This window comes from Vespula vulgaris, chromosome 8 (genome assembly GCF_905475345.1).
Source record: "Vespula vulgaris chromosome 8, iyVesVulg1.1, whole genome shotgun sequence".
NCBI classification, from domain to species: Eukaryota; Metazoa; Arthropoda; class Insecta; order Hymenoptera; family Vespidae; genus Vespula; species Vespula vulgaris.
Genome location: NC_066593.1, coordinates 2,887,854 through 2,912,743, shown reverse-complemented (window position 1 = coordinate 2,912,743; position 24,890 = coordinate 2,887,854). Strand labels below are relative to the sequence as shown.

At 33.6% G+C, this 24,890-nt stretch overlaps 1 protein-coding gene and 1 long non-coding RNA gene across 3 annotated transcripts in view; one reads left to right on the top strand and one right to left on the bottom strand.

Annotated features, from left to right (window-relative positions):
* Positions 1–5,194: 5,194 nt before the first annotated feature.
* The window catches only part of LOC127065622 (uncharacterized), a 32,869-nt gene continuing 13,173 nt past the window's right edge, over positions 5,195–24,890 (bottom strand). Inside the window, exons 2-4 of one of the 2 annotated variants that reach the window (XR_007782146.1) lie at positions 7,875–7,978; positions 6,056–6,188; positions 5,195–5,676 (exon numbers count right to left, since the gene is read on the bottom strand). This is a non-coding gene — a long non-coding RNA (uncharacterized LOC127065622). Of the gene's footprint in view, positions 5,677–6,055; positions 6,189–7,874; positions 8,102–24,890 lie in introns of those variants that run through there. The other variant, XR_007782145.1, reaches the window with a different exon arrangement.
* Positions 19,325–24,890, top strand: part of LOC127065611 (myb-like protein P) — a 40,417-nt gene continuing 34,851 nt past the window's right edge. The window contains exon 1 of the mRNA XM_050998194.1: positions 19,325–19,703. The gene's annotated coding sequence lies outside the window, so the exon portion shown is untranslated. The remainder of the gene's footprint in view (positions 19,704–24,890) is intronic.

Below are 24,890 nucleotides of genomic sequence, written 5' to 3'. Positions count from 1 at the left end.
ATCAGCTGTTGGTGACTCACGCGAGCCGAGTGTGCGAGAGAGATAGCAAAACAGCGTATATCGTCAGCAACGATCCACGATTTACCACTACGAAGCACATTTCTCTTTTTCTCTTTCTCTTTTTCTCTTTTTCTCTTTCTCTTTCTCTTTCTGTATGTATATCGTGTATTTTATACGTCTGTGTACGTCCGAGTGATTACGTGCGTGTGCATATATATATATATATAATGTGTATGTGTATATATATATATGTATATATATATATATATATATATATTACACACGTATGTATATTAATAGCGAATAGAAGGTTACCTTTACACATTTAACCGAGTTTCACTTTTTAGATACGGCTGCCACGCGAATGTAACCTATTACATACATATGTATCTTATCAATTCATGGTATTTTTAACCCACGAAGAGAGATACGTATCGTCCTTGTATTAGTGCGATTTTCGAAGTATATGTTTCGTAGTATGTGATCGTTATTCGTAAATGCATCTCAATCACGATATTAAAAATAATGATTTAGGACATTTTGTTGGAAAGGTTAAGTTCTTATTTTCATTGTTTGTTTGTTTGTTTGTTTCTTCTTCTTCTTCTTTTTTTTTTTTCTTAAGAATTTTTATTCTCCTTGGAATGTCTCGTTACCCATTAATGGCTCGTATCATTGCCTGTGTTGTTTCTCAATAAGCTTTTCTACGAACGTAAACACTCCCCTTGTCTATGTCGTACGTTGATTGACATCTAATGCCGTATTTGAGCGACGCTGTCTCGTTTATTGAATAAAATCCTATCGTTTCTTGTACTGTTCTTCTTATATACGTTATGTACCTATCATTGACCGAAGAAGACACGCTCGAGACGTCTTTCATTTTTTATTACACTACTACCGTTTTATTCTTCTATAAAGAACGCGTCTAAATAATGTTATTTACAAATGGTTTCTTTTTTTTTTTTAATATTTTTTTTTAATAGCACTATTTAACTTCTTTCCCATAGATAGATATTTTCCTCTGTTTTCGTTTTGAGTAAGATTTTTACTCGATGTCTTCACCAAGACGGACGTTTACTCGTTATGTCAATTTTCTTAAAAGCTTCTAGAAGAAAAAAGAAAGCCGCTTTCCCTTATTTTTCGCACTTTCTCCGATGTTTCTTTCGCGGCGACTATATTTGGCAGTTGCAAAGAAAACGTGGGAGTGATCATTCGAAGCAATGAATAATGATAAGCATTGCATAAATTTTCCTCTTATCTTTCTTCTTTCTTTCTTTCTTTCTTTTTCCCCTTTTTTATGCTCATTCATATAATAATAATAATAACAATAACAACAACAACAACAACAACAACAACAACAACAACAATAATAATAATAATAATAATAATAATAATAATAATAATAATAATAATATATCTCCGACGTAAGATAAACAAAAGAATAAAATAATCCGAATGATTTCTCATTTATCTTTTTTTATTTATTTAATTTTCTTTTAAGAAATCGAAAGTTGCAAGATTTTGTATTATTATTATCGTACTTCTTTTCGTCACGTGTACGTAGTACTCTATTCTCATATATTTTGTTACAGTAGTATCGAGAAAGTGGAGGAGAGCTCGGTGACGAGCGTGGCGGCCGTTGAGGCCGCGGATACTCAACAACAACAGCAACAACAACAATCAAAGAGTAACACAGTAACAGCTCGTCGTGTAGGTGGCCAAAACGTTGCTTCGGGTAATACCGGTGCTAGCGGTGGTAATAACGTTGGACGTGTCACACCGCGTAGCCACATGGAGCAGGAAAAGCGGATGCGGCGAGAAATCGCCAACAGCAACGAGCGACGTCGTATGCAGAGTATCAATGCTGGTTTCCAGTCTCTTAGGACATTGCTACCACATCACGAGGGCGAGAAACTTTCCAAGGTAAGTGAACAAAATTGCTTCTGATTGCGTTTGCGAGTCTTCTCGATTTTAGCGGTTAATCTTCCTTAATCCGTATTTAACACGTTTGTGCCGAATGAATTTTCCTTAAAAAGTTATTCGAACTGTTTTACTTTCTTTTTTGTTTTTACATACAAAATTGAAGAAACTTTTGAAATCGTTGAAAAGGATCTTTATTTTTCTATAAGTTATCGTTCTTCTTGGATCGAACTATAAAGAAGATGAAACGTTTTGTTAGCCGGCACCAATGTGTTAAAACGTTTTCAACTTTTCCTTACGACTTTGTCATCTTCGGTAATACTTTTCTCGTATCGCTTATAGGTTCCTGTCATAGAAATCATTTGCGTCGATTAATTCTTATGAAATGGAAATTATAAGAGATCGATATAAGAGTCAGATATATCGTGTTATATTGGTCATATTTGAATTTTTTTGTTCTGACATGAAAGAAGCGATCTGATCGACATATTTACAGGGACAATATGTTGAATTTACCCTGTAGTCACGATCCTATTTAATAATACTTCCTCCAATATGTTATCTGTGCTGGAGGAAGCATCGATTTAGTTTGTCATCACCGAACGAGTTCTTTTCCTCTGCCTCTTTTCTTTTTTTCTTCTTTTCCATCCTTTTTTTTTTATTTATTTACATTTTCTCTCCTTCTTTCATCGTATCTCTCGTCATATATCTCGAACTGTATATGTACATAACTCATCATGTCGTTAAAGCACTTTGTTTCGAGAGGAAGATATTGCATGAGAAGCAAGATCTCGAATAGCCTTCCACCGATCAATGGTGTTCCATTTTGTCGAAATACATACTCTCACGCACGTGATACACCCATGTTTATTATCACGATTATTATTAATTACATAAATCATTCATAGATGTTTATATATAACATGTTTAAGTCGTATATGTTAAAATACGAAGGTAGGATTGAAACAGTTCGAAGGATAAAAGAATAAATCGTTTTCGTATTTAACCCTTTATAATTTTCAAGTCACACACACACACACACACACACACACACACATATCTATATTTTTAAAAATCTTATAATATCACAAATTAATATTCCAAAAGTTAATGCTATAGCTAAGTGTAAATTATAATTCTTAAACTATAATTATGTTAATGTTATAAAAAATTACTCACAAGTTTCACGTTACATTATTTTTATATAAATGTTATAGAGGGTTAACAAAGAACGATAGAATAGATTATTATTATTATTATTTATATTTATATGTGATATTAATACTTAAATTTTGCATTCATTTTAATTCATCTCTCTATCGTATCATTTCTTTTCTGTTCATTCTTTTCTTCAATCTCTCTCTCTCTCTCTTTCTCTTTCTTTTTTTTTTTATATCTGTTAGAAATAAATCTTTTTAATCTAATATCTGCCATTTTGCTTCTTTTTTCAACACGTTTTGTTTTAGTTTGTCGATAATATGCTTATTCCAACGCTTTTGATTACTTTTGTTATATTTATCGCCATTATAATTTTATTTCTAGCCAAACTTTTTCCAAATCTAATTCCTTTTCTATTTTATTTTCAACTTGCACCTGCTCTACACTCCGTCTCTTTCTTTCTTCAACTATTTTATCTAACCTTACCTTTTCCAACTTAAATTCGAAATTATGTTCTCACAGTTAACGCTACACATACGTACATTCTCGAGGACGCAACCTAAGCGATTTCTTTTAAAATGATATAAAAATCGACAGAACTGAATTTCTTTAACATATAATAAATATTTTACCGTCAAAAAATATTTTGGTATGTAATGGTAAACCGGAGATAAAATCATAGAATAAAATAGAGATAATGTTACGTTATGTTAAATTCATAATACATTATTCATCATAGAGACAATACAATTCTTCTTCGTTGAATATTTATGCAGTTACTGGTTAAAGTTAAGGTTAAATTTAAGGTTGAACGTGGTTAGAAATAAAAAATATCTGTAGATATTATATAGTTATAGGTAATCCTCGTATAACACGGAAATTTCGTTCCGTAGAAACGTCGCGTTATATAAATAGCGTTATGCGAATATTCAAATCTAATAGAAAAAACGAGATTAGGTTCCATATTTGTTTTTTTATATTGTTTCATTTTTTCTTTTGTTCTTTTTTAAAATTATATAAACAACATTGGCGTGACAAACAGGAATAATATTTTTAAAAAAGGAAGAAAAAAGTCACATACGTATTTAAAAAAAAATATATATATATATAAAATGACAAGATAAAAATCTCAAAAATTTCGAGACAACGTTATATCGAAAACGTACTGTTATATGAGAATTAAGTGTATATACACACACACACACACATGCACACACATACGAACATATACACAGATATTGTAATTTTTATTATTTTATTATTTAATTCATCATACTTTTTTTAATTATCGGCAAAATTTCATTTTAATTCTCCTTCGGAATTTTTATTTATTTATTTATTTATTTATTTTTATTTTCTTTTTTGCTTCTTTGTTTGTTTCTTTCTTTTGGCGTCTCCCTTTTCTACCTACGTACATACGTGGAGAGACCTTTGACGGGAGCTCCGATTTCCGAGGGAGCGAAACGAAACGGCCGCGGCGGTCGTTTCTCGAAGCGAGCTTGGGAGGGAAGAGTAGGAGGAAGAGGAGAAGCGCGTCGCGTCTCGAGCGCCTCGACCCATTTTCCTTCGGCTCTCGCCAGACAGAAATAAAAGAAAAGTGCACCTTTCTTGTCTCACGACTACTACTTCTTCGTAGCTTTGAGCATTGCCGAGATCCACGTGTAACGCGACAATCTACTCGTACATACATACGTACCTCCTACACGCACACATTCATTACCGTCGAAAACATTTCGAAGAGAAATATAAGTCGAAAGAAAAATAAATTAAAAAAAAAAAAAAGAAGTAGAAATTGAATAGAAAGTTGATCATTAGTAATCGGTTAAAAAATAAAATTATATTATTTTCTATCATCGATCATACGATTATTGATATCTTTTTAACTTTCGAATCATTTTTTTTTTCTTTTTACGGGTAATTTGTTCTCGTTAATTATGATTATTATTAGAGGTTATAGTATAATTATACATATTTAAATTAATTTATATATATATATATTTGATGCGTGTACAGACAGATTAAGTGTGTATAATTAATGGATGATCGTTGGATCGTTAAATTTTAAAACTATCTATTAGAATTATTATGGAATATAATGATCGTTTCGAGAAATGTCAGGACATCTCAATTTAGTTTTGATAGATCCATATCATATGTAGAAGAGGGGGTGACAATTCAAATAAAAAATCCAAATGGTATATCATTTGAAAGATCTTGTAATTTTCTTTATAACGTTGGTATTTTTTTTTATTTGGTAATAGTTTCCGAGAAAATGTATTTCTAATATTAGGTTGAAAAAAATTTTTATTTCATTAAATATTCAAAATGTGTATCGTTGAAGTCCATCCAGTAATAAAATCGTTGCTCAGTATACGTCAAACATTCTACAGTAGATAGTATATTTTGATGAATGTGTGGATCGGTAGATCCTATAACAAAAAATACTTTGATTTATTTGAAAGCTAGATTTATCCATTAATTTGATTTTTTTCTTATCTATGTGGATATTTATAAACCAGAATATATGCCACCCAACCGGCTTCGTTAAGAGAACTTCAGCAGCGTATAGTTGAAGAATGTCGTCAGATTACATCGAGTGTACTGTAAAATATTGGATGTAACACTCAGCAAAGATTTTATTACTGCATGGAAGTCGGCAATATATATTTTTAATACTCAATGAAATAAAAATTGTTTCTAAAATAAATTTTCTCGGAAACGATTGACACAAAATTAACAAAAAATAGCGCTGTTTAAAATTTTTATTCTACAAAATATATTTCTTTAAATTTACTTAATATAAATCAGATTTAAGTTGATATAAATTAGTTGATAGAATTAATTTGTCAAAAGTGAATTAGAAGTTTTGATAAAAAATAAAAATTAAAAAAAATTTTAGTCGGTCGAGTAAAAAATTTCGAATTTTGCTGGGCGGGAAAGCTTTCTTTCTCCTTGGCCCTCTCACGACCTCGTTGCGTACCTTTTCTCCTCTTCGTGCGCGTGTTTCGAGATGCAAGGACGGCGGGAATCCAAACGACAACTCGTGCTTTGTTCGTTCTCACAGCTTCTCTCGACCTACAGTTGGCTCAAATATACCTCTCGAACACAGCATCCTAACAAATAAGTTATTTTATATCTTATTAATTTTCGCTTCGCTCAAAATCTCATTTCTATTTTTATGTGATAATATAATCTATGCTTTTGTTCGAAATATTTCTAGTATTTTAATATCATTTCATTTAATTCATTAATTTTTTCATTTAAACGAGTCTATGGACAATATGAAATTCTAATTCTGTCAATCTCAAATATTAGATTATACGATAAATATCGTGTTGTAATTTTCAGTATTTTATATAGGTATTTATTTATATAAACAAATTAATAATGATAATTCGTATTACAACACAAATAAGATAATATTATATGTATATATTATACTTTTGATTTGCATAATCGATGATATAAAAATATCGCATAATTTGTGATATAAAAAATATCATAAAAATAAATACTTTTTTCTATTTTATCTTTTATGTTACAAGTTAAAGAAAAAATATATATTTTTTTTAAAGGCATCTCCACATTTGCATATTTCACGCAAAACTTACTTTTGTGATATTTTTTAAATCATAAGTTTTGTAATATGCAAATATGGATACATTTCAAAAGAAAAAAAAATGTTTCCCTTAATTTATAAAATAAAAAATATCTCTATGAAATGTTATTTATTTATACATAAAATATTGAAAATTCCTGTATTATTTATAAACCAATACTTTTTATCTTTTATAAAACAATTTTTTGCGAGTTCGAAAAAACATCCGACATAAAACTTACGATATAACTAGTATTAAATAGTATAATCGCACTATACAAAACATAATTTAAACTTGCTAAACATTAGCCTTTCAACACGACAAAAACTAAACGTTAATTAATAAGTAAAATAGAATTACAAAAACCCACGTACACAGATATATAAAACTAAATGCATGATTTGAAAGTGGCTAGAATTATAAAGGACAAACGATAATAAAAATTTATCATACGCATAGAAAAGATAAATTAGGATAAATATAGATAAACATATAGGAGGGCATTCTTTAATTTCGCATTATTGAATTCCAATTAAGAGATAGTAGATTCGATTAATTCGAAGATATAAATGTCGCGACATTTATCAAAAAGAATCTTGCCAATCTTGTAGATACTATCGACATTAGCGAGCGCGTCATGGAATGCGTATCTAATTACACGTCGCGTTCGTCTAACGTTGTAACATACAACATCGGTTTTGTTGCATTGCTGCGTTGTTTTTGAGAGAGTAGAGTAGCGTAGCGTAGCGTAGCGTAGCATAGCGTAACACGCGCGGCGGCACGGCTTTCGCGGCGCCAAGTTTCCTCGCGTGCGGACTTAATGATACGCTATTACATCCGCATCGACTGTTCGAAACGAAGCGGAACGCGTCTCTTTTTTCTCTATTTTTTTCGTTTCTTTTTTTCTCCTTTTCCTCCCTCTTCTCTTCTTCCTCCTCCTTCTATTTTTGTCCTTCCCCGCATTCTTGCCTTCACGCTGATTTAAGTTTATTTTGTTTTCTTTCTTTCTATCGTTCGTTCTTTCTCCTTTTTTTTCTGTATTTATTTCTTATTTTTTTATTTTTTATTATTTATTTATTTATTTATTTATTTTTTAATGTCTTTCAAGCAACTTTCCTGCACCTAACACACGCAGATTAAATCTTATCTGCGATAAGATCTATAATATCATATCAATTATTTTGTTACATTACAACTTACTAAAATTATCTTCGCTAGTTGTATTTTGTCCTTCCTCGCGTTCTCATCCTTTTTTGTCTTTCGAATAATTTCCTTCCATCTAGTGTCTGCGGATTAAATCTTACCTATGAATAAGATTTATGATATCATACAGATTATTTTGTTTTATTACGATTTATTAATAGCTACCTCTACGCCATTAACCTTCTCTAACCGAACTTTTTTTTTTCTTATCTACAAAAAAGTTATATAATGTGAAAGTAATAGTACTACTTATACTAGCATTACTACACTATACTAAGTGTGATCAATATATTTAACGAACATTAATCTTTCTAGATTGAGCAAGAAATCTATTTTATGACAAAGAAATTAAATAAAATATATGATACTTATGTAGATGTATAAATATGCGAGTTCGAAATTACATGGGATTATTAAAGTTTAAGTATGTAAATGTATACTCAGAAAAATCAAAAATGCAAACAAGAAAAAAGAAGAAAGAAAGAAGAAAAAGAAAAGAGAAGATCAAAAACCAATCTCGTGTCTCAAAAAATTATTCACGATCTTACATAATTCAATGAATCTTGTTTATTTCTTCTGAACAGATTTAATAGTTTGAGAGAGACGATATTTTTAGAATGTAAATCCGCTTTAATTCGTGGAAAAAATATACATATTCTATTGTAACATCCGATTCGTTCCACTTCGCACGAAAGCTTCCGCAAATTTTTAATGAATCAAACGTAGGATGAAAGAAGAGAAGAGAGGAAGCTTAAATTTGGGTCATGGTCGTACGTACGTTCGCGAGTACGTTCGTGCTTATCGCCTATCGCGTGTCTCTCTCTCTCTCTCTCTCTTTCTCTCTTTCTCTCTTTCTCTCTCTCTCTCTTTCCCGGTTAGCAATTATTAGACACGATCATCACGCGGGCGTGACTCGTACATAAACTATCACGAGAAAATTTCGCTGATTATATAGTTATTAATAGAAACGGAATTTTTCTTTCTCTATTTTCTCTTTTCTCTTTCTTTTCTCCATTAAAATATCATTTAAAAATATCTTGGAGTTTTCCTTTTACAATCTCCAAGTATGTATATATTATAACTGTCTACATATATTCGCGTAATTCGAAAAATTGAAATTGTTATAGAAAGTAATAAAAAGAATTCTCATAAATCGTAAGACTCATTCTCATATTGCTTTATCTAATACTTTTCAACGTCACGTTTACGAGAATTCCATGTTCACGTGGGCGGTAAAAGAATCTGTACGTAGCAAATTTTATGCGACTAGCACAGACGGAAGCACGTTTTAGAGTCAACGTAGCAAGAATGTAAGAACGGTGGTGGGGATAGAATGGAAATCCCTATCTCGCGCGTAACCTTTGGAATGTCGATTACATCGATTCTCGGTAGAAACTAGTATGGAGACTAGACTTTGAATACTTAAGAATAGGAAAAGAAGAAGAAAAAAAATACGTGATCCATCTTTTAACCATGAGACACCTTTTACGCGTGTCATTAGATCACGTCTCTTTAATTTCGAATATTTTTGAATATTCTTCATTTCTTGTTCTCTCCCTTTTTTTCTTTCTTTCTCTCTATTTCCTTTTTTTTAACAAGTAGGATCGAATTGAATGACCGGCATTCAAATTTTATTTCAAACATTTCTCAAATTTCTCTAACATTTTAAAGACTAAAAATATATTTGCTAATGCGAAAAGGGTATGATAATAAATTCTCTTTCTCGTCTACTTTTATCCGAGAAATGTTATAAATATCTACGATTTCTATAAAATCTCAGCTTGGCATTCAGCACGCGTTAATATTAGAACTACCAACAATTATTTCAATATATTTAGAATATATCTCGTACGAAAATAAAGGAATTCGTAATAAAATAGATCACATACCTATCTATGTATTCGAAGGAAAGAAAAGTCTACAAAGGAAGTGTAATACCGAAAGAAAATTTTTATAAAAACGATTGGGAATCTCGAGCATTTTGATCGGTTAATAAATTTATTCTTAATCTCGAGCTTATTGAAGGGATGAGAATAAAATACTTATAGGCAAAAGATTAGAGTAACGACGTGAACTTTAAACAAGAAAATAATTATTAAGCGTCGTAATAAGTTGAGATAGCATTAAAGGAGTTAGCGCGGGAACAGGGACGAAGTTGAAGGGATTAATAGGGATGGGAGGAGGAGGAGGAGGTGGTGGGGGTGGCGAGGGTGAGGGTAAGGGTGAGGCGAGGCGAGGTGAAGTGTGTTCTGTTACGAAGAAAGAAAGTTAAGTAACTTGAGTAGAACGATGACGGTTCGTTGTAACGCTAGGAAGGTTCCGGCATCGGGTGTATGGTTTCAGATGGACGCGATGCTGCTGCTGGCCGGTGCCGGTCGCAAGAGTAAAAGACACATAGTCAGCCACATAGCCAGACAGTGAGTACTGCGCTATTTTCAGGCCGCAGTTGTCTACCGGCGCGATCTAACTTTACTTAATCCCAACCTCAACCTTACGCGACTCTCTCGAGTCTGCTTTCTCTCTGTCTCTTGTTCTTATTCTATCTTGGTCTTCTCTTCGATGATACTGACATGGCCATTGTGATACATCCTCTTTGATTATTCTCTTCCGACGGATGATAATAACTTTAAATTTGATGTATGTCCTATCTTCTGGAACGTTTATCGAAAGTATTCGACTAAAAGAATTCTGCTCTTTTGTTCTGTGCGTGCGTACGCACGTGCGTATGCGTGTGTGTAATTTTCTATCGATTCGATACCAAGGTAATGTGCACAGAAATTTCAAAGTCAGCTGATCCGATAAGCCACGAGAAGCATTTTCGGAGCGTACAATAACATAGTTTGTATATGCGTGCTCGCAGTTTGGCGGGAAGTCCGTTTGGATTTACTACAGGCGGTGCACATCGATAGCGATCGGCCATTAGCACACAATTTCTCTCTCTCTCTCTCTCTCTCTCTCTCTTTGAGTGCATTAATGCACGTGTGTACTACATACGTATTTATGTATGTATGTGACGTCGAGCCTCTCTCTCTCTCTCTCTCTCTCTCTCTCTCTCTCTCACATATACATACACATACACGCGTGTTCGTCGATGCGTAGAAACCGAGGCCGTCAGCCAGCCAGCCAGCCAGCTACGGCCTTTCGCCACTTTTATGAATGGATGCAGTTCGAGTGGGTGTGCATACTTGTGACTACTGCGCCTCCGCGATGGTCTCTCTCTCTCTCTCTCTCTCTCTCTCTCTCTCTCTCTCTCTCTCTCTGTTTGTCTCTCTCTTTCTTTGTCTACGTATATGTGTGCGTGCCTCTGTCGCGTGGACCGTCCTTCTTGGTGTGCGCGCGGGCGAGTAAGCGAGAGACCGCGCTTTGCATGCTACTGGTACATATATTCACGGAGAGAGACGCGCCGTGATTCAAGAATTCATTCGTAATTCGAAGGACGTCTACGTGTACGTGCATACATATGTAAATATATACGCGTGGTAGACTAAGGGCAAAAAATCGAGCCTCGCGTTTTGATATACATTTTTTTAAATGAACCATTAAAATCTTTTGAGACATTTTTTTTTCTTTCTAAGATAATAAAAGTTCATAGGCGTCTGTGCGTGTGCGTGTGTTTGTGTCTATGTGTATTATTATGATCATCGGTTTGTTCGTTTGTTTGCTTGTTTCTTTTTTTTTTTTAATTGTGTAAATTATTTTATTATAGTATTATCAAGAGTACTATTATAAATATACTTTAATAAAGTATGTTAATCTGATTAAAATTATACGTACGTATTACAATGCATCTATTTGCTTATACGTTTTATATTACAATACATATGTTTGCTTATATATTTTTCATCACGATACATTTATTTCCTTTCACTATGTACATGCATTTTAATAGATTTGCATATATGCTTTCATACGAGGAAGAAACTTAGTCCTTCGAAAAATACAAAACAGCCGATTTACTCGAGCGTGAGAAATACGAAAGATAGATGTAAAAGAGACAGGATGAATGGTTAACGAAGAAGAAGCGGAAAGAGGAAGAAGAAGAAGAAGAAGAAGAACAACATCTTTCGCGTGTTGGCTTTAACGCCGGCAGCGGAACGAGATAGCTAATAATACCTTGTTATTGCAACACTTTCCTTCCTTCCTTCATACGTCGAATAGGTTTCGTTCATCTCTCCTTTTTTTCCCTTCTCCTTAGATTGAAAGGAAGTAATGCGAAATATTGTAATTAACTGAAATAATCAGGGTAGTAAATTATACGGTAGAATTTTACGCACTATCAGGCTATCTTATTATATTTCGATGTAAAGGAGGATAATAATTTATTATATACATACGTACATACACACACACGTGTGTGTGTGTGTGTGTGTGTGTGTGTGTGTGTGTGTGTGTGTATAAAATTATATGTTGTGATTATTTAGTGATTATTACATTACAGTTTACACCATATTATAGTGATATATAAGATTTATAATTGTTATAGACTCGATACTAATGGAATTGATGAAAATACCATGTATCGATTTTATAAAATCATATTATAAAGATATATATATATAAATATATAGAAAATAATGATACGTTAAGTAATAAAATTCTTTAATTATGTTCTTTCTAACTGGAATAATCGAACGATACGATTATTAAATTTTTCCCGTTCGATACAAGTTCCTGAAAGTGTTTAAAACGTATTTATCCGTGAAAACTGACGCCTCTTTTTAAAACGAAAGGAAATCAGATTTTTATGGTGTCTTGGGACTTTTCGGTAATGTCGTTGATATAAAAGCAAAAAAAATGTAACTCCTCTCAAGTAGATTTACCATGCAGTTTATCATCGACGAGTTACCTAAGGCAATAAGGACGACGCACGTAGCTCGCGCGGAAAATCGAGGAAAATTGTATCCATGAAAACGCCTTGAGATATACTAGCTAGCTGGGATTATCCTCTGATTTATCGATCCACTTTTCTTCGCGCCTTATTTCTAGCCGCGCGATACTCTTTCTCTCTTGTTCTCGTCCTCGTGTCCTGAGGTATATAAATCAGAGTTATATAAAGCATACTTTTCAAATATCAAGGAGCAAAATAAATGATATTCATTTCAAGTTCGATCGAATGAAACTGAAGTATTTCATTTAAACGAGAAAATTAATACGATAAACGTTTTACCTTTGATATCATACCGGTGAAAGTAAAAGTATAATTTTATATTTCAACTACGTACTTATGTACTTATGTATATCAATTATCGATTCGTTCGTTAAGTCGTTTATACGTCGTAACGTTGCGATAGTTTCATAGATAATTCAAGATGTAGCAGTAGAAAGAAAGGGTTAACTCGAGAAAGAAAGAGAATAACTCGAGATTAGAATATTCATGTTAGTGATCTTCAGTGAAAAAGTTAGTAAGACCTCTAAGTCTTTCGCAATCAGTGATTCGATCGGTCAGTTAGAGCGGGTTTTGTCAATCTATCTTGTCAGATAGTTCTGAGAGACTTAGATCAAGCAAGCAAGCAAGCATTCAACCAACCAACCAACCAACCAGCTTGCTTTCCTGCCAGTCTGCCTGCTTGCTTGCCTGCTTGCCTGCTTGCCTGCCTGCCTGCCTGCCTGCTTGCTAGCTCGATCAATATCGCCATGGTTACGAATGTGCACGATGTTGGAGGTGAAAGAAGAGGTGGAGTAGGTGGCGGCTGGCTGGCTGGCTGGCTTGGTGATATCAAAAGGGATGGGTAGGGAGGGGCTTGAAAGAGAGAGAAAGAGAGGGAAAGGGAGGGAGGGAGAGAAAGAGTGAGAGACGAGGAAAATTTATTTAGCATTAGCAAAGATGTGATATGGAAAAAGGTAGTAAAAGAACGATACACACACTTCGATATATCGTGTGGGTCAATAATTATCGTCGTATTTTTTTTTTATTGTCCGAATTTTTTTTCTTCGTAATAAATGACATTTATTACAAAAGTAACTAGTAAAATCGATCGGTGATATTTACGTGACAATATTAATTCCAGCCTTTGTATCATTCAATAGATCGTAAATTTTATAAAACTTTCTATAATACGTTCACCCTTTCATGAGGTTTTCTGATCAATCGTAAAAAAAAAAAAAAAATACAAGAAAGAAAAAATAAAAAAAATCCGATCGTTATCTTAACGCTAATTTAATCAGAATCGGTGATTATTTTCGATCGATTTTAATTTTTCGCTTATCATAATAATTTTATCACGATCAATCGTATTATTCGATATTTTGCATTAGAACGTTGAAGTTGATGCTCGTTTAATAGCTACGCGTATAAACACACGCGCGCGCGAGCGCGTGCGAGAAGGGTTGGGAAGGGAGAACTCCTGCTGGTTTGTAGAAAGTAGAGCCGATGGTAGTGTTGACGCTGCTGGCGTGGTTTAGCTGGGTACTCTGAGGTGGTCAGATGGGGTGCTGTATAAGGCTTGCAAGGGTAGTGGGGGATCGGGTCGTGATATACGCGGCGTAGTAGTGAAAATACGTACTCTACGTCATCGAACCTACGCCTTATTCTCCCTGCTCGAGTGAAGCCAACGACGCGTTCTACTCGACCGATTCATAACGTCGCAGAAACTGCAACGAGTTAGTAAAGAAAGAAGGGTTGTTGCACGTGTATGAGTATATACACATATACGTATATATACGTGTCAGAGGGAGAGAGGTAGAGAGGGGAGAGGGAGGAGAGACAGAGAGAAAGAAAGAAAGAAAGAAAGAAAGAAGGGTGGGACGTTCGTCGTTTTGAAAAGGATCTCTGGGCACGATTTCTCGAGTGTTTTTCTTCTCTCTTTCTCTCTCAGGGTATGGTGGGGATGGATGGAACGTTTGACCGACATTTTCGAATCGATCTTCCTGAGCGTTCTTTCGAGAACGAACGATTTCTGCTTTCGTTTAGGTTTTCCAATATTTTTCTATACGTCTTATGCAACGTATTATTATTATTTTTTCTTTTTTAATATTTGTATATAAATATCGATTAAAAAAATAACATGGTCAATTTTGACAAACTTCGATTACTTGAGATTGAGATTATCGATTAGGTATAATAATTTTCATTTCTGTCAATCGAAATATTTTATCGTCGTTTTTGTAAATACATTTATTTTTGAAGTATCTTTTGATACGAGAAAGGAGGGATGGGTGGTGTATATATTTACGTAACAAGAAGTAAATATTATATCGCATTTAAAAAAGATTTTTCTTATCTAAATCTATTTGAAGTGGGAGGTAAGTACTCGATGTTTCCTGATTGGGAGACTGCGTGATAAAACGAACAAGAAAATCTCTCGGGATCGATCGATCTTGGTTGTCCTCGTCTTTCTACATCGCGTTGCAGCCTTACGACCTACGGGAAGTGGCCACGACTTGAGTCGTCTGTCGGTGCTACTTGTGCCGGTACTTGTGTCGTGCCGTTTTCCTATCGTTCAACGACCTTCTTACTCGCGCGAAAATTTCTCTGCTATATTCTGTTATTTACCAATACTATACAATTTCGTGACGAACTCGTGCGAGAAAGTCGGCCGACTGACGGACGGGTGTCTCACGAAACTCTCTTATCTTCTCTTTTACTTTTATATTAAATTTAAATACCCTATCGTTGACTCCGTAAGACTCTTAACAAGCATCTTTATTTACTCGTATACAATACAGGACGGATGAAAAGTTCCTAAGCGATGATTAAAAATCGTCACTTTTATGGCTGTTTCTTGTTTTTTCTTCTTCTTTTTTTTTTCCTTCAAACGTAAATTTTTTTTTTAACTTTTGATCCGTCCTGTACCAACGTTGATGAATGAACGAAATTGTAGCGTAAAGTACAGGTACGATGTAAATTCAGTCAATTAGTTAATTAATTAATTAGTAATTACTTCTGAGCGAGATAGAGAAAGAGAGATAGAAAGAAAGAGAGAGAGAGAGAAGAGAGAGAAAGAAAGAAAGAATGGTAAAATCGTGTCAGTGAGTCGTGATACGAGTCGACGACCTGCTCTTTCTCTGTCTTTCTCTGACTGCAGTTACGATGCCCGAAACGAGACGGAGCAACGTAGTACGCCAAGTACGGCGTCGTAGTATGTTGCGTAGTCGCGACTTTGTACACGGCATGCGCTAGTTTTACCCCCACTTCTACCTCAAGCCTCCCTCTCCCCCACCATTTCGCGTCTCTCGAGTAGTAGAAGCGGAGCGGATGACGCCCGATGCCAGTCGTTCTCAAACTGCGGACTTGGGAGACCTTCAGACTCTGTTGTTGGTGATCATAGAATTACTATTACTCTTACTATTACTATTACTATTATTATTATTGTTATCATTTCTCTCATCGGAAGGACAACATATCGTATATATCCGAACAACACTTCCTTCGTTTATTACGACTCAATATGACGATAAAGATATTATATATTGCGTAAATTAATTCTCGTACGTATCGTATCTATCACCGCGATTTCTGATTATGTATTTAATCGAAAGAAATTTATGTATATCTAAGAGTTTCGAGTGTTACTCACTCGGGTGATAGAAATTAGGTTAGAAAATTAGGTTTTTCGAAAATGCATATATTTTCATATTTTGTTTTTCTCGCTTTACTCGTTCATTCATTCGACGTAAAAAACTTTGGTAACATCGACGAACTAAGAAAAGAAAGAAAAAAGAAAAGAAATAGAAAAATCGTCGATTTACTTTTACTACTATATAATACATACCGAGCGAATCAATTCAAATTTATTCGATATTATTTTAGAATGAAATTCAAAGAAGATATGCGATTTTCTGTTTTTGTTCTTTTTTTTTCAAAGATTCTGAGAACCACTGTACGACGCTTAACCCACTCGATTCGAGTAAAGTCCACGTACATCATACATATATATACACACACATGTATATATACATACGTAGAATATATGCACGCATACACACATATAACTGATGAGGAGTACGTATGTACGCGCGTGCGCACGATTCAAGGCAGCCAGAGCACTTTCTCGTTAATGAAAATTTTACTCCACTATGCTCTACCCCTCCTTCGACCCCTCCCCTACTACTTCCCCACTCTGCCCTTCTGTCCTCGTACTACTATGTGCCTACCGAGCGACGTTTTAATTGGATCGCCATCTTTTTAATTGGATTCGAAATTAATGGTCCTTCTAGAGCGAATCGTCGCTCGTGAGTGCTTCATCTCTCTCTCTCTTTCTTTCTTTCTTTCTTTCTTTTTTTATCTCCCTCTTTTCTTCCTCCCCCTCTCCCCACCTCTCTCTCTCTCTCACACACACACGCACGCACGCAATGCGTTTAAACTTAATCGTCATATCATCGTGTCTTACGTTAATTCACATCTGGCTCGTACGTTATATTCTTTTTTAATTTTGTGACAAAATTCGCGTCAAACGATTATTTAATCGACATGGCTGACGATATTCGTCGTTTTGAAGAGTTATAAATTAATATTAAATAATGAATATATTGACTTAATTTAGATTGAAGTAAGTCGATAGATTGTTATCCATCAAATGTAAGTTGTTTCATAGTATGTTGTTTTATTCGTTCTATTCAACATTCTTTTTTTTTTATATTTGATACATAATTTATCCGTTTCGAAATTTTTACGAAAAAAAGTAATATATTATATCTGTTCTTATGTAGATATAAGAGCAATGAGATATATATGTATATATTATCGTAATTTTTTAATGAAATTTAATGAGTAACTACATCGTACATTAAACGATGTAGATATATTAAAAAAGTAATATATTGTAACCCTACTAGTTACATGCATTTGAGCATTAATAAATATGAACGAATGACGGTAACGAAATTTAGATAATATTTATACGTAAATATATTTTGATACAAAATGAAAATAGAATAAGAAATATGTTTTCGATACGAAACACGTTTCGAAGTTTCTTAGAAAACAGGGAAAGGTCATTTCTACGGTACATCGATCATCGCTACTGACAGTAACAATGCAATCCATTCCTGATATCCCCTTGCAGTCCTCCTCTATATCCAGTCCCTACACCACCTAGACAAGAATTTTCTCTACACGACAGAAGGGTATGCTGTGAGAGGAAAATCCCGTATAGCTGGGAATTCAACACACAGCCTCCGCCGCCTTCAGGAAGCTCAGAAAGCTCAGACGAAGGCATCGATCTGGGCGTCGGCCTCAAGATAACACTCTCATCTCTCTCTTACTCGACTATCTTCTCTTATATACGCTACATAGTTGAATTTATAATTATTATTTAACTGCAATATCATTCTTATCAATTCTATTTCGGTTTTATCTGATATTAGATAATTAAGGTTAATGACTTTATACATTATTTATAAATTTACGAGCATGATCTTTATACGTATATATGATTTTATAAGAAATATAGAGTTGCATATATATATATATATATATATATATATATATATATATATGTATGTATGTATGTATGTATGTATATATGTATGTATGTATGTATGTATAGAAATATATAAATCATACTTTTTTATAATATAGATTAAAAGTATAAAGCTCCATATACATATATGTATACAGTATGCATACATTATTGTTATTTTTTGTAATCATATAAACATATATAAATCATTTGTTATATCTAACATGCACATATATGTGCAATATATGTACGCAACTTTACATTATTTATAAAATCTTATCTCACAAATACGGCTATAAATATAAAAGAATTGCAATTTAATGAGCCATCAATGCTTTTATAGCTACTAAATTAACATGACAAATAGTCTTTTTTTGTACGTTGGATCGTAGTATGCGTTCGTTTGCCTTGTTTCGTAAATCGTAAACAAAAAAAAGACGGTATACTAACTACATACGGTAGAGAGCGGACGTGTGCCGTAGGTGGAATCGCAGACTCTCGTGGAAGCCGGTTAGGTAATGTAAACGTAAAGAATTGCGTAAGCAAGCTCTCTCGGCTGGTCAGCCACCTTAGGCGTAGATGCAATATTACGTGGACCCCTCTGCCGCAAGGTGATCTCGTTGCGAGCGTGCATTACGAACAATTACGTCACCACTAAGTAGATATATACAATCGTGTAACCTGTAATGCTAATTTCGGGTTAATTTCAAGTTAAAAGATAGTTATATCTGAATAAGAATTTGCTATTGTTATTGAGGTAGTAAGGAAAGATATTATTATCGAGCGTTATTTTAATCTTTTATAACGTCACGTAAGTATAAACTTACAAGCTCCTATATTTATCTTATTTTTATTTTTCTCCCCATAAAATCAATTGTTAGTGCACGTTTGCCAAGTATAAAAGCTGCACTTTTAGTGTAATATCGTTACGTTATAATTTTCACATTTTATTAAATATATATATATATATATATATATATATATATATTTGTATTATTGTAGATAATTCCTTATTAATAAGAATTTTCATGACATCATCGTTTCTATAAAAACAATACGTTTCGTTGAATAAACAATACCTCGTTTTTGTAAAAATATCTTGTCGAGACTTGTCTGTTTACTATCGAGATTTGTCTGTTTACTAGGAATTCTAATTCATTACACAATAACATAACATATCCATTCGTAACGTAAGTTCGTATAAACAGAAAAAACGTTTATTGCGTTCGAACGACCCGTTTGTTATTGTCTCTCTATTTCTCTTTCTCTTTGTTGTTATACTATCGTAACGATATGTCCTTCGTGAAGGATTTCACCGGTAAGTTTTAGTTAGAAGAGAGCACGCAGCCGAAGAGGTCGAACACGAAGGTCCACGCATTCTCTCGTTCGTGTCACGTATACAGACGGATGCATACTACACATACAGGTATGCACATGCATCGTCTCGTCATCGATCATAATTAAGAACGTCTTACCACGAACACGTTTCACGTAAAGACAATTATAATTAACTGCGATCGGTAATTACGATGTCGTTAACGTTCTGTCCGATTATTAATACAATTATTATTATTAATGGCGTTCGCAAGACGTTGCTTAATGATTTTTTTTTTTTTTTGAACCTTTTGCCTTCGTATAGATCACATAAATCAACATCCCTCCTTGTTCTTTTCATTGTTACTATCATCGTTATATACATATTACTTTCTTACTGATCCGCTACTTCTTCGAATTGTTGCGCATTAATTTTTATTATTAATTATCGTAATTTATGTCGTATTATGCGTGAATTTTGTCTTGAAAAGAAAGGGGAGTGAGAGAGCGACAGAGAGAAAGAGAGAATTCGCTACTTTTACAAAGTAATTATTGCGTTAATATTATTATTAATAATTGTAATTTATGTTGTATTGTGTTCGTTTTGAAAGGTTAAGAAAGATAAAGAAGGAAGGAGAGAGGGAGAAAGGGAGGGAGAGGGTGAGAGAGAGATAGAGACAGAGAAGTATACAGGGAAAGAGGCATATTCGAGTTTCTCATGGTTGATGATAATTTAAAAAAAAAAAAAAAAAGAAAAATAAGATCGTATGGCAGGCCAAGTACGTTATTTTCAGGCGATCTGTTATCAAGTTTCACCCTGATATATTATGTTTCAAACGGTCGAAAGGCAGCGTCTCGTTGAGACACCTCACGGGAAGAACTTCAATCGATCTTATATTTACGTTTGCATATAAACGACGTTATCTTTTATAACTGTGTGATTAATTTTTTTCTCAATGTCCCGTGAGATAAATCATCGTCGTCCCGATGTAATAACACGCACAGGGGTGTGTGTGTTGTATTACGGATGTGTTATTATCACGACTTTTTTTTTTTTTTAGAAAGAAAGAAAAAGAGAACGCGTTCGTTTTAGCGATACAAATATCTTTTTAAATAATATCCTGTTGTTAATCGATGTCGTATTTAACATTAAAAGAGAGAAGATCGCCACGATGAAAGTTTCTTCTTCTTCTTCTCTCTTTCTTTCTTTTTCTTTTCGTTTCATTTATCGAAGTAACTGTTTACGTACGAACGTGTCTCGTCTTTTAAAATTAAATCATATACGTAATGATCAGTTTAAAACAATTTCACAAGCTTTTTTTCTTTTCTTTTCTTTTTCTTTTTAACAATATCGTTCGAAAATTCAATGAAATTTCGATAATATCGACAAATGTTTCAAAAGTATTGTTTTAAGTTGTTGATAGAGGAACTTCGATATAGAGTAAAAAATTACATGTAGGAAAGATACTAGAATTGAAATCTTAAGTAATGGAGTAAATTCGTTGATTTATTTTTAATAACGAATTAATTGAGGAAAATGTTTCTTGTTTCTTTTTCTTTTTTACAGGAAGCAAAGAGTTACGTTCACACTTAGAGCTTATCGTACGATCGGCGAATAAACGAATAACGCGCTCTTCGTACTCGTAACTTTGACTTTAACCCTTTCCCCACTGGCCATCATCCAATATCACGAGCGACCGTGCAATTTCTATTATGGCCACGTACGAGAGAGTAATACTACCGACGGCGACAATAAACTACCGGAAGTCGAGGAAATCAAATTCTCTCTCTCTCTCTCTCTCTCTCTCTCTCTCTCTCTTTTTCGCGAATATGTTTCCGTGAATAATTATCGATTGTATATTTTGGAGACCAATTAAATTGTACGATACCATCGTTAGACCATCGAACTCAACTACGAACGTAATGATTATTTAATTGAACAGTTTTGTTTACAACGTCCAAATCGAATGCGCAGTACGAACATCGATTGTGTATATATATATATATATATATATATATATATATATATATATATATTCTTTATTCTCTCTTTTTTTTATTCTTCAATTAATTTCTTCGATCGCTGATACGTAGATATGAATATACAAAAATAAAAATGACAATAATCTGAAAGGAGTTACGTGAATGAGATAAAAACATTGAGACCTATAGCAGAGTAAATACTTATATACGTAATTTCGACGCATCGTGATTTAGTTTTTTCCTAGAGTAATAAAAGGGAGAGAGAGAGAGAGAGAAAGAAAGAAAGAAAGATACGGACGGAGAGGGAGAAAAAAAATGCTACGAGACGGTTGGAGGAAACGTTTGATCGGAAAACATTTGCATGAATATGTGATTCCAATGGAGATAAAGTTATTTGCTTTTTCTTTTTCTTTTCTACTTTTTTCTTCTTCTTCTTCTTCTTCTGTTTTTCTCTTTTTATTTTTTTTTGCGTACGACAAACACGTACTTACGTACGTACTCAATGTAATATTATTTTTAGCATCATCGAATGACGTAGGTACGCAGAAGGCTATAACAAAGTCATTCTCCATTTTATTCTCGCGTTAACTCTCGCACTCTCTCTCTCTCTCTCTCTCTTTCTCTCTCTGTCTCTGTCTGTCTCTATCTCTGTCTGTCTATCAGTCTATCTCTGTTTGTCTCTCACACGTAGGTTTGAAGAGCGTCTCGGAGGAGAGCGAGGATCCAACGTGGCATTCCACGAGTGGAGGAACGTTGCGCGGGTCATGCTCGCGCGAGCGCTACCAATCGAACTCCCTTCTCTCTTTTCCTTTGCGTAACATAAACTCACCTCATAGTATAGCACAAGATCGCGTGCATATGTATACACGCACTTAAACACACACGCACATATACGTACACGTACACATTTACGCACGTTCGTACGCACATAAGCTTTCTTTACGCTTCATCGAGTTAGAAGAGGAACTCGTACCTCTTTTCCACAGAGAATCGACAGAAAAACTTTCTTTACTCTTTCAAATAGACAACCACGTACATACATAGATATGTACATACATATGTACATACGTTAATGCGCTTAGATAGAATGCGAACAAGGTAAACCTCGTACGTGAACCGATCGTCGGGTAGGGGAAAATTGTTTTTCCTCGAAATACTTCTTGTGATATATTGTTTTACCGACGTGTTTAACTCTGCGATGCATCTTGGTAATTGATGTTTATCTTATGCTTGCTTACTTTATAAATAATGTATGTCCACTAAATATGGCTCTTACATTTGAGTTATCTGTAATATTGTTGTTGGTTTTTCGTTTTTTATTTTTAAATAGTTTTACTTTAATTCTATAACCTTACGTGATTTTTTTGTCGCGCATGCATGAGTATGCATGCGTCTCTATCTTTAAGTTTGATTTATTATACTCAGTTTCTTTTTCCTTTTTTTTTAAATTTTTTTATTTTTATTTAATGATGTAAATTGTACTTAGTACAAGTAGTACTACAACTTGCACGATATATAATTTTTTATATTAGATTGTAGAGAGTTAATTAAGATAACTAAAACAAGAAACAGATCGTTTGATATGTATATATATATATTTTTTTTTTCTGTAGACACTATTCTAAATACTTAAAACTCTTGTACTTGTACTTATATTTTAAAATTCAACAACGAATTTGAATGTTCGTAACTTTTAGTTTGATCGATGATAGAACGCGAGCTATAAAAGTAATGTTCACGGATTGAGTAAAATTTATCTTGGTATGAATGAACTGACTTAAATTATGAATCAAAGGGAAAAGAAAAAAAATATATATATATACGTGTGTAAAAAATAAATGCAAGAATATTTCTAGTGGGAGTTTAACTATGTTTGCAATCGGTGTGTCTTGCTCCGTCCTTCTGACACGTCGTACGTACATATGTATATACATACATACGTGCATACGCGCGAAGGAAACAGTCAGTGTCTGGTGGTACCAGGCAAGTCGAGTATCTCGTCTCCTTCCTCTTTTCTCGTTCAATCCAACTACGGTACGTCACAGGAAGCAGAACAGTCGCCTGACCGATGATATTAACTTAACGCTTACGATCGATGCATTTTATTTTATTGTTCGTTAAGAATCCTTTATACGTTTTTATTTGGATGGATTGTATCGATAGCTCGCAAGGTATGATCAATTCGAAAGAGATACATTAATAATGAACTATTGAATTTACGTGCTCCCAGAATTACAATATTTTAATTAATTTAATGAAATATCTGATGGGAAATATAACGTATGCTCAACTATTTAATTTTTTATTCAATTTTCGGTCAACAAAATTATGATAATGTAATTCTTTCATTATTTTCATATACATACGCGCGTGCGAAATGTAAAACACACGTTTTAATATTTGCTTAATGACTGATATAATAATAATAATAATAATAATAATAATTTTTTTTCTTAAATTTTCGATAGAGAATTTGAAAAGGATTGTTAAAAATTAATTTATAAATAAATTACAAACTTCGTCGTTTCGATTTGATAATAATCACTTGGATAGAAAATTTGTAAGAACTCGAACATGGTTCTCGCTTCGATTTTCCGATCGATTAATTATCAGCCAGTAAACCTACGATCTGTCTTAGCTCACGTCGAAATCCGAACGTGGGCGAGCTCCGTTAATACTGCCTCGTACGCTCTTCTATCGGTGAATGGACTTTTCGCGCGGTCGCATAGATTTCCGCGTGAAAGCGAAGCCCGTAGCTGGCGCGTCGTATGTAATAGTACGCCTAGGCGGAAGGGCAGAACGAGTAGAAGGAATTCCTAGAGCAGTGGTTTTCAAACTTTTTCGAAAAACGATTCCCTATTCTTGTTGTTATCCTTTTTTTTTAATTCTCTTTTTTCTTATTTTTTTAATCGAACGACTTCGTTACATATAATACATTATTTATACATTTCGTAGAGCAATATCGATTCTGATAAAATTAGGACGTTGGACAATTTTGTGTGTGTGTGTACAAAATTAAAAATAAAATATTTAAATATTTAATATCCGTCTTAAAAATTGTATTAGGTAATTAGTCAAATACATTTGTACGAAGATAATATTATTTAGCGAGATAAATATGTGCGCGATGATTTTTTTTTCTTTTCTTTTAATATATATCGCTTCATAACGATATCACTTGTCATTTTTTTTTTTTCGTTTAGTTAATTTCTAACATAGATACGACAATAACATATTACTTAGCGATATTAGTCAGATAATTATGTTTAGCACGTTTGTAAAAAAAGAAAGAAAAAAGAAAAACGTTCGCTTCTTT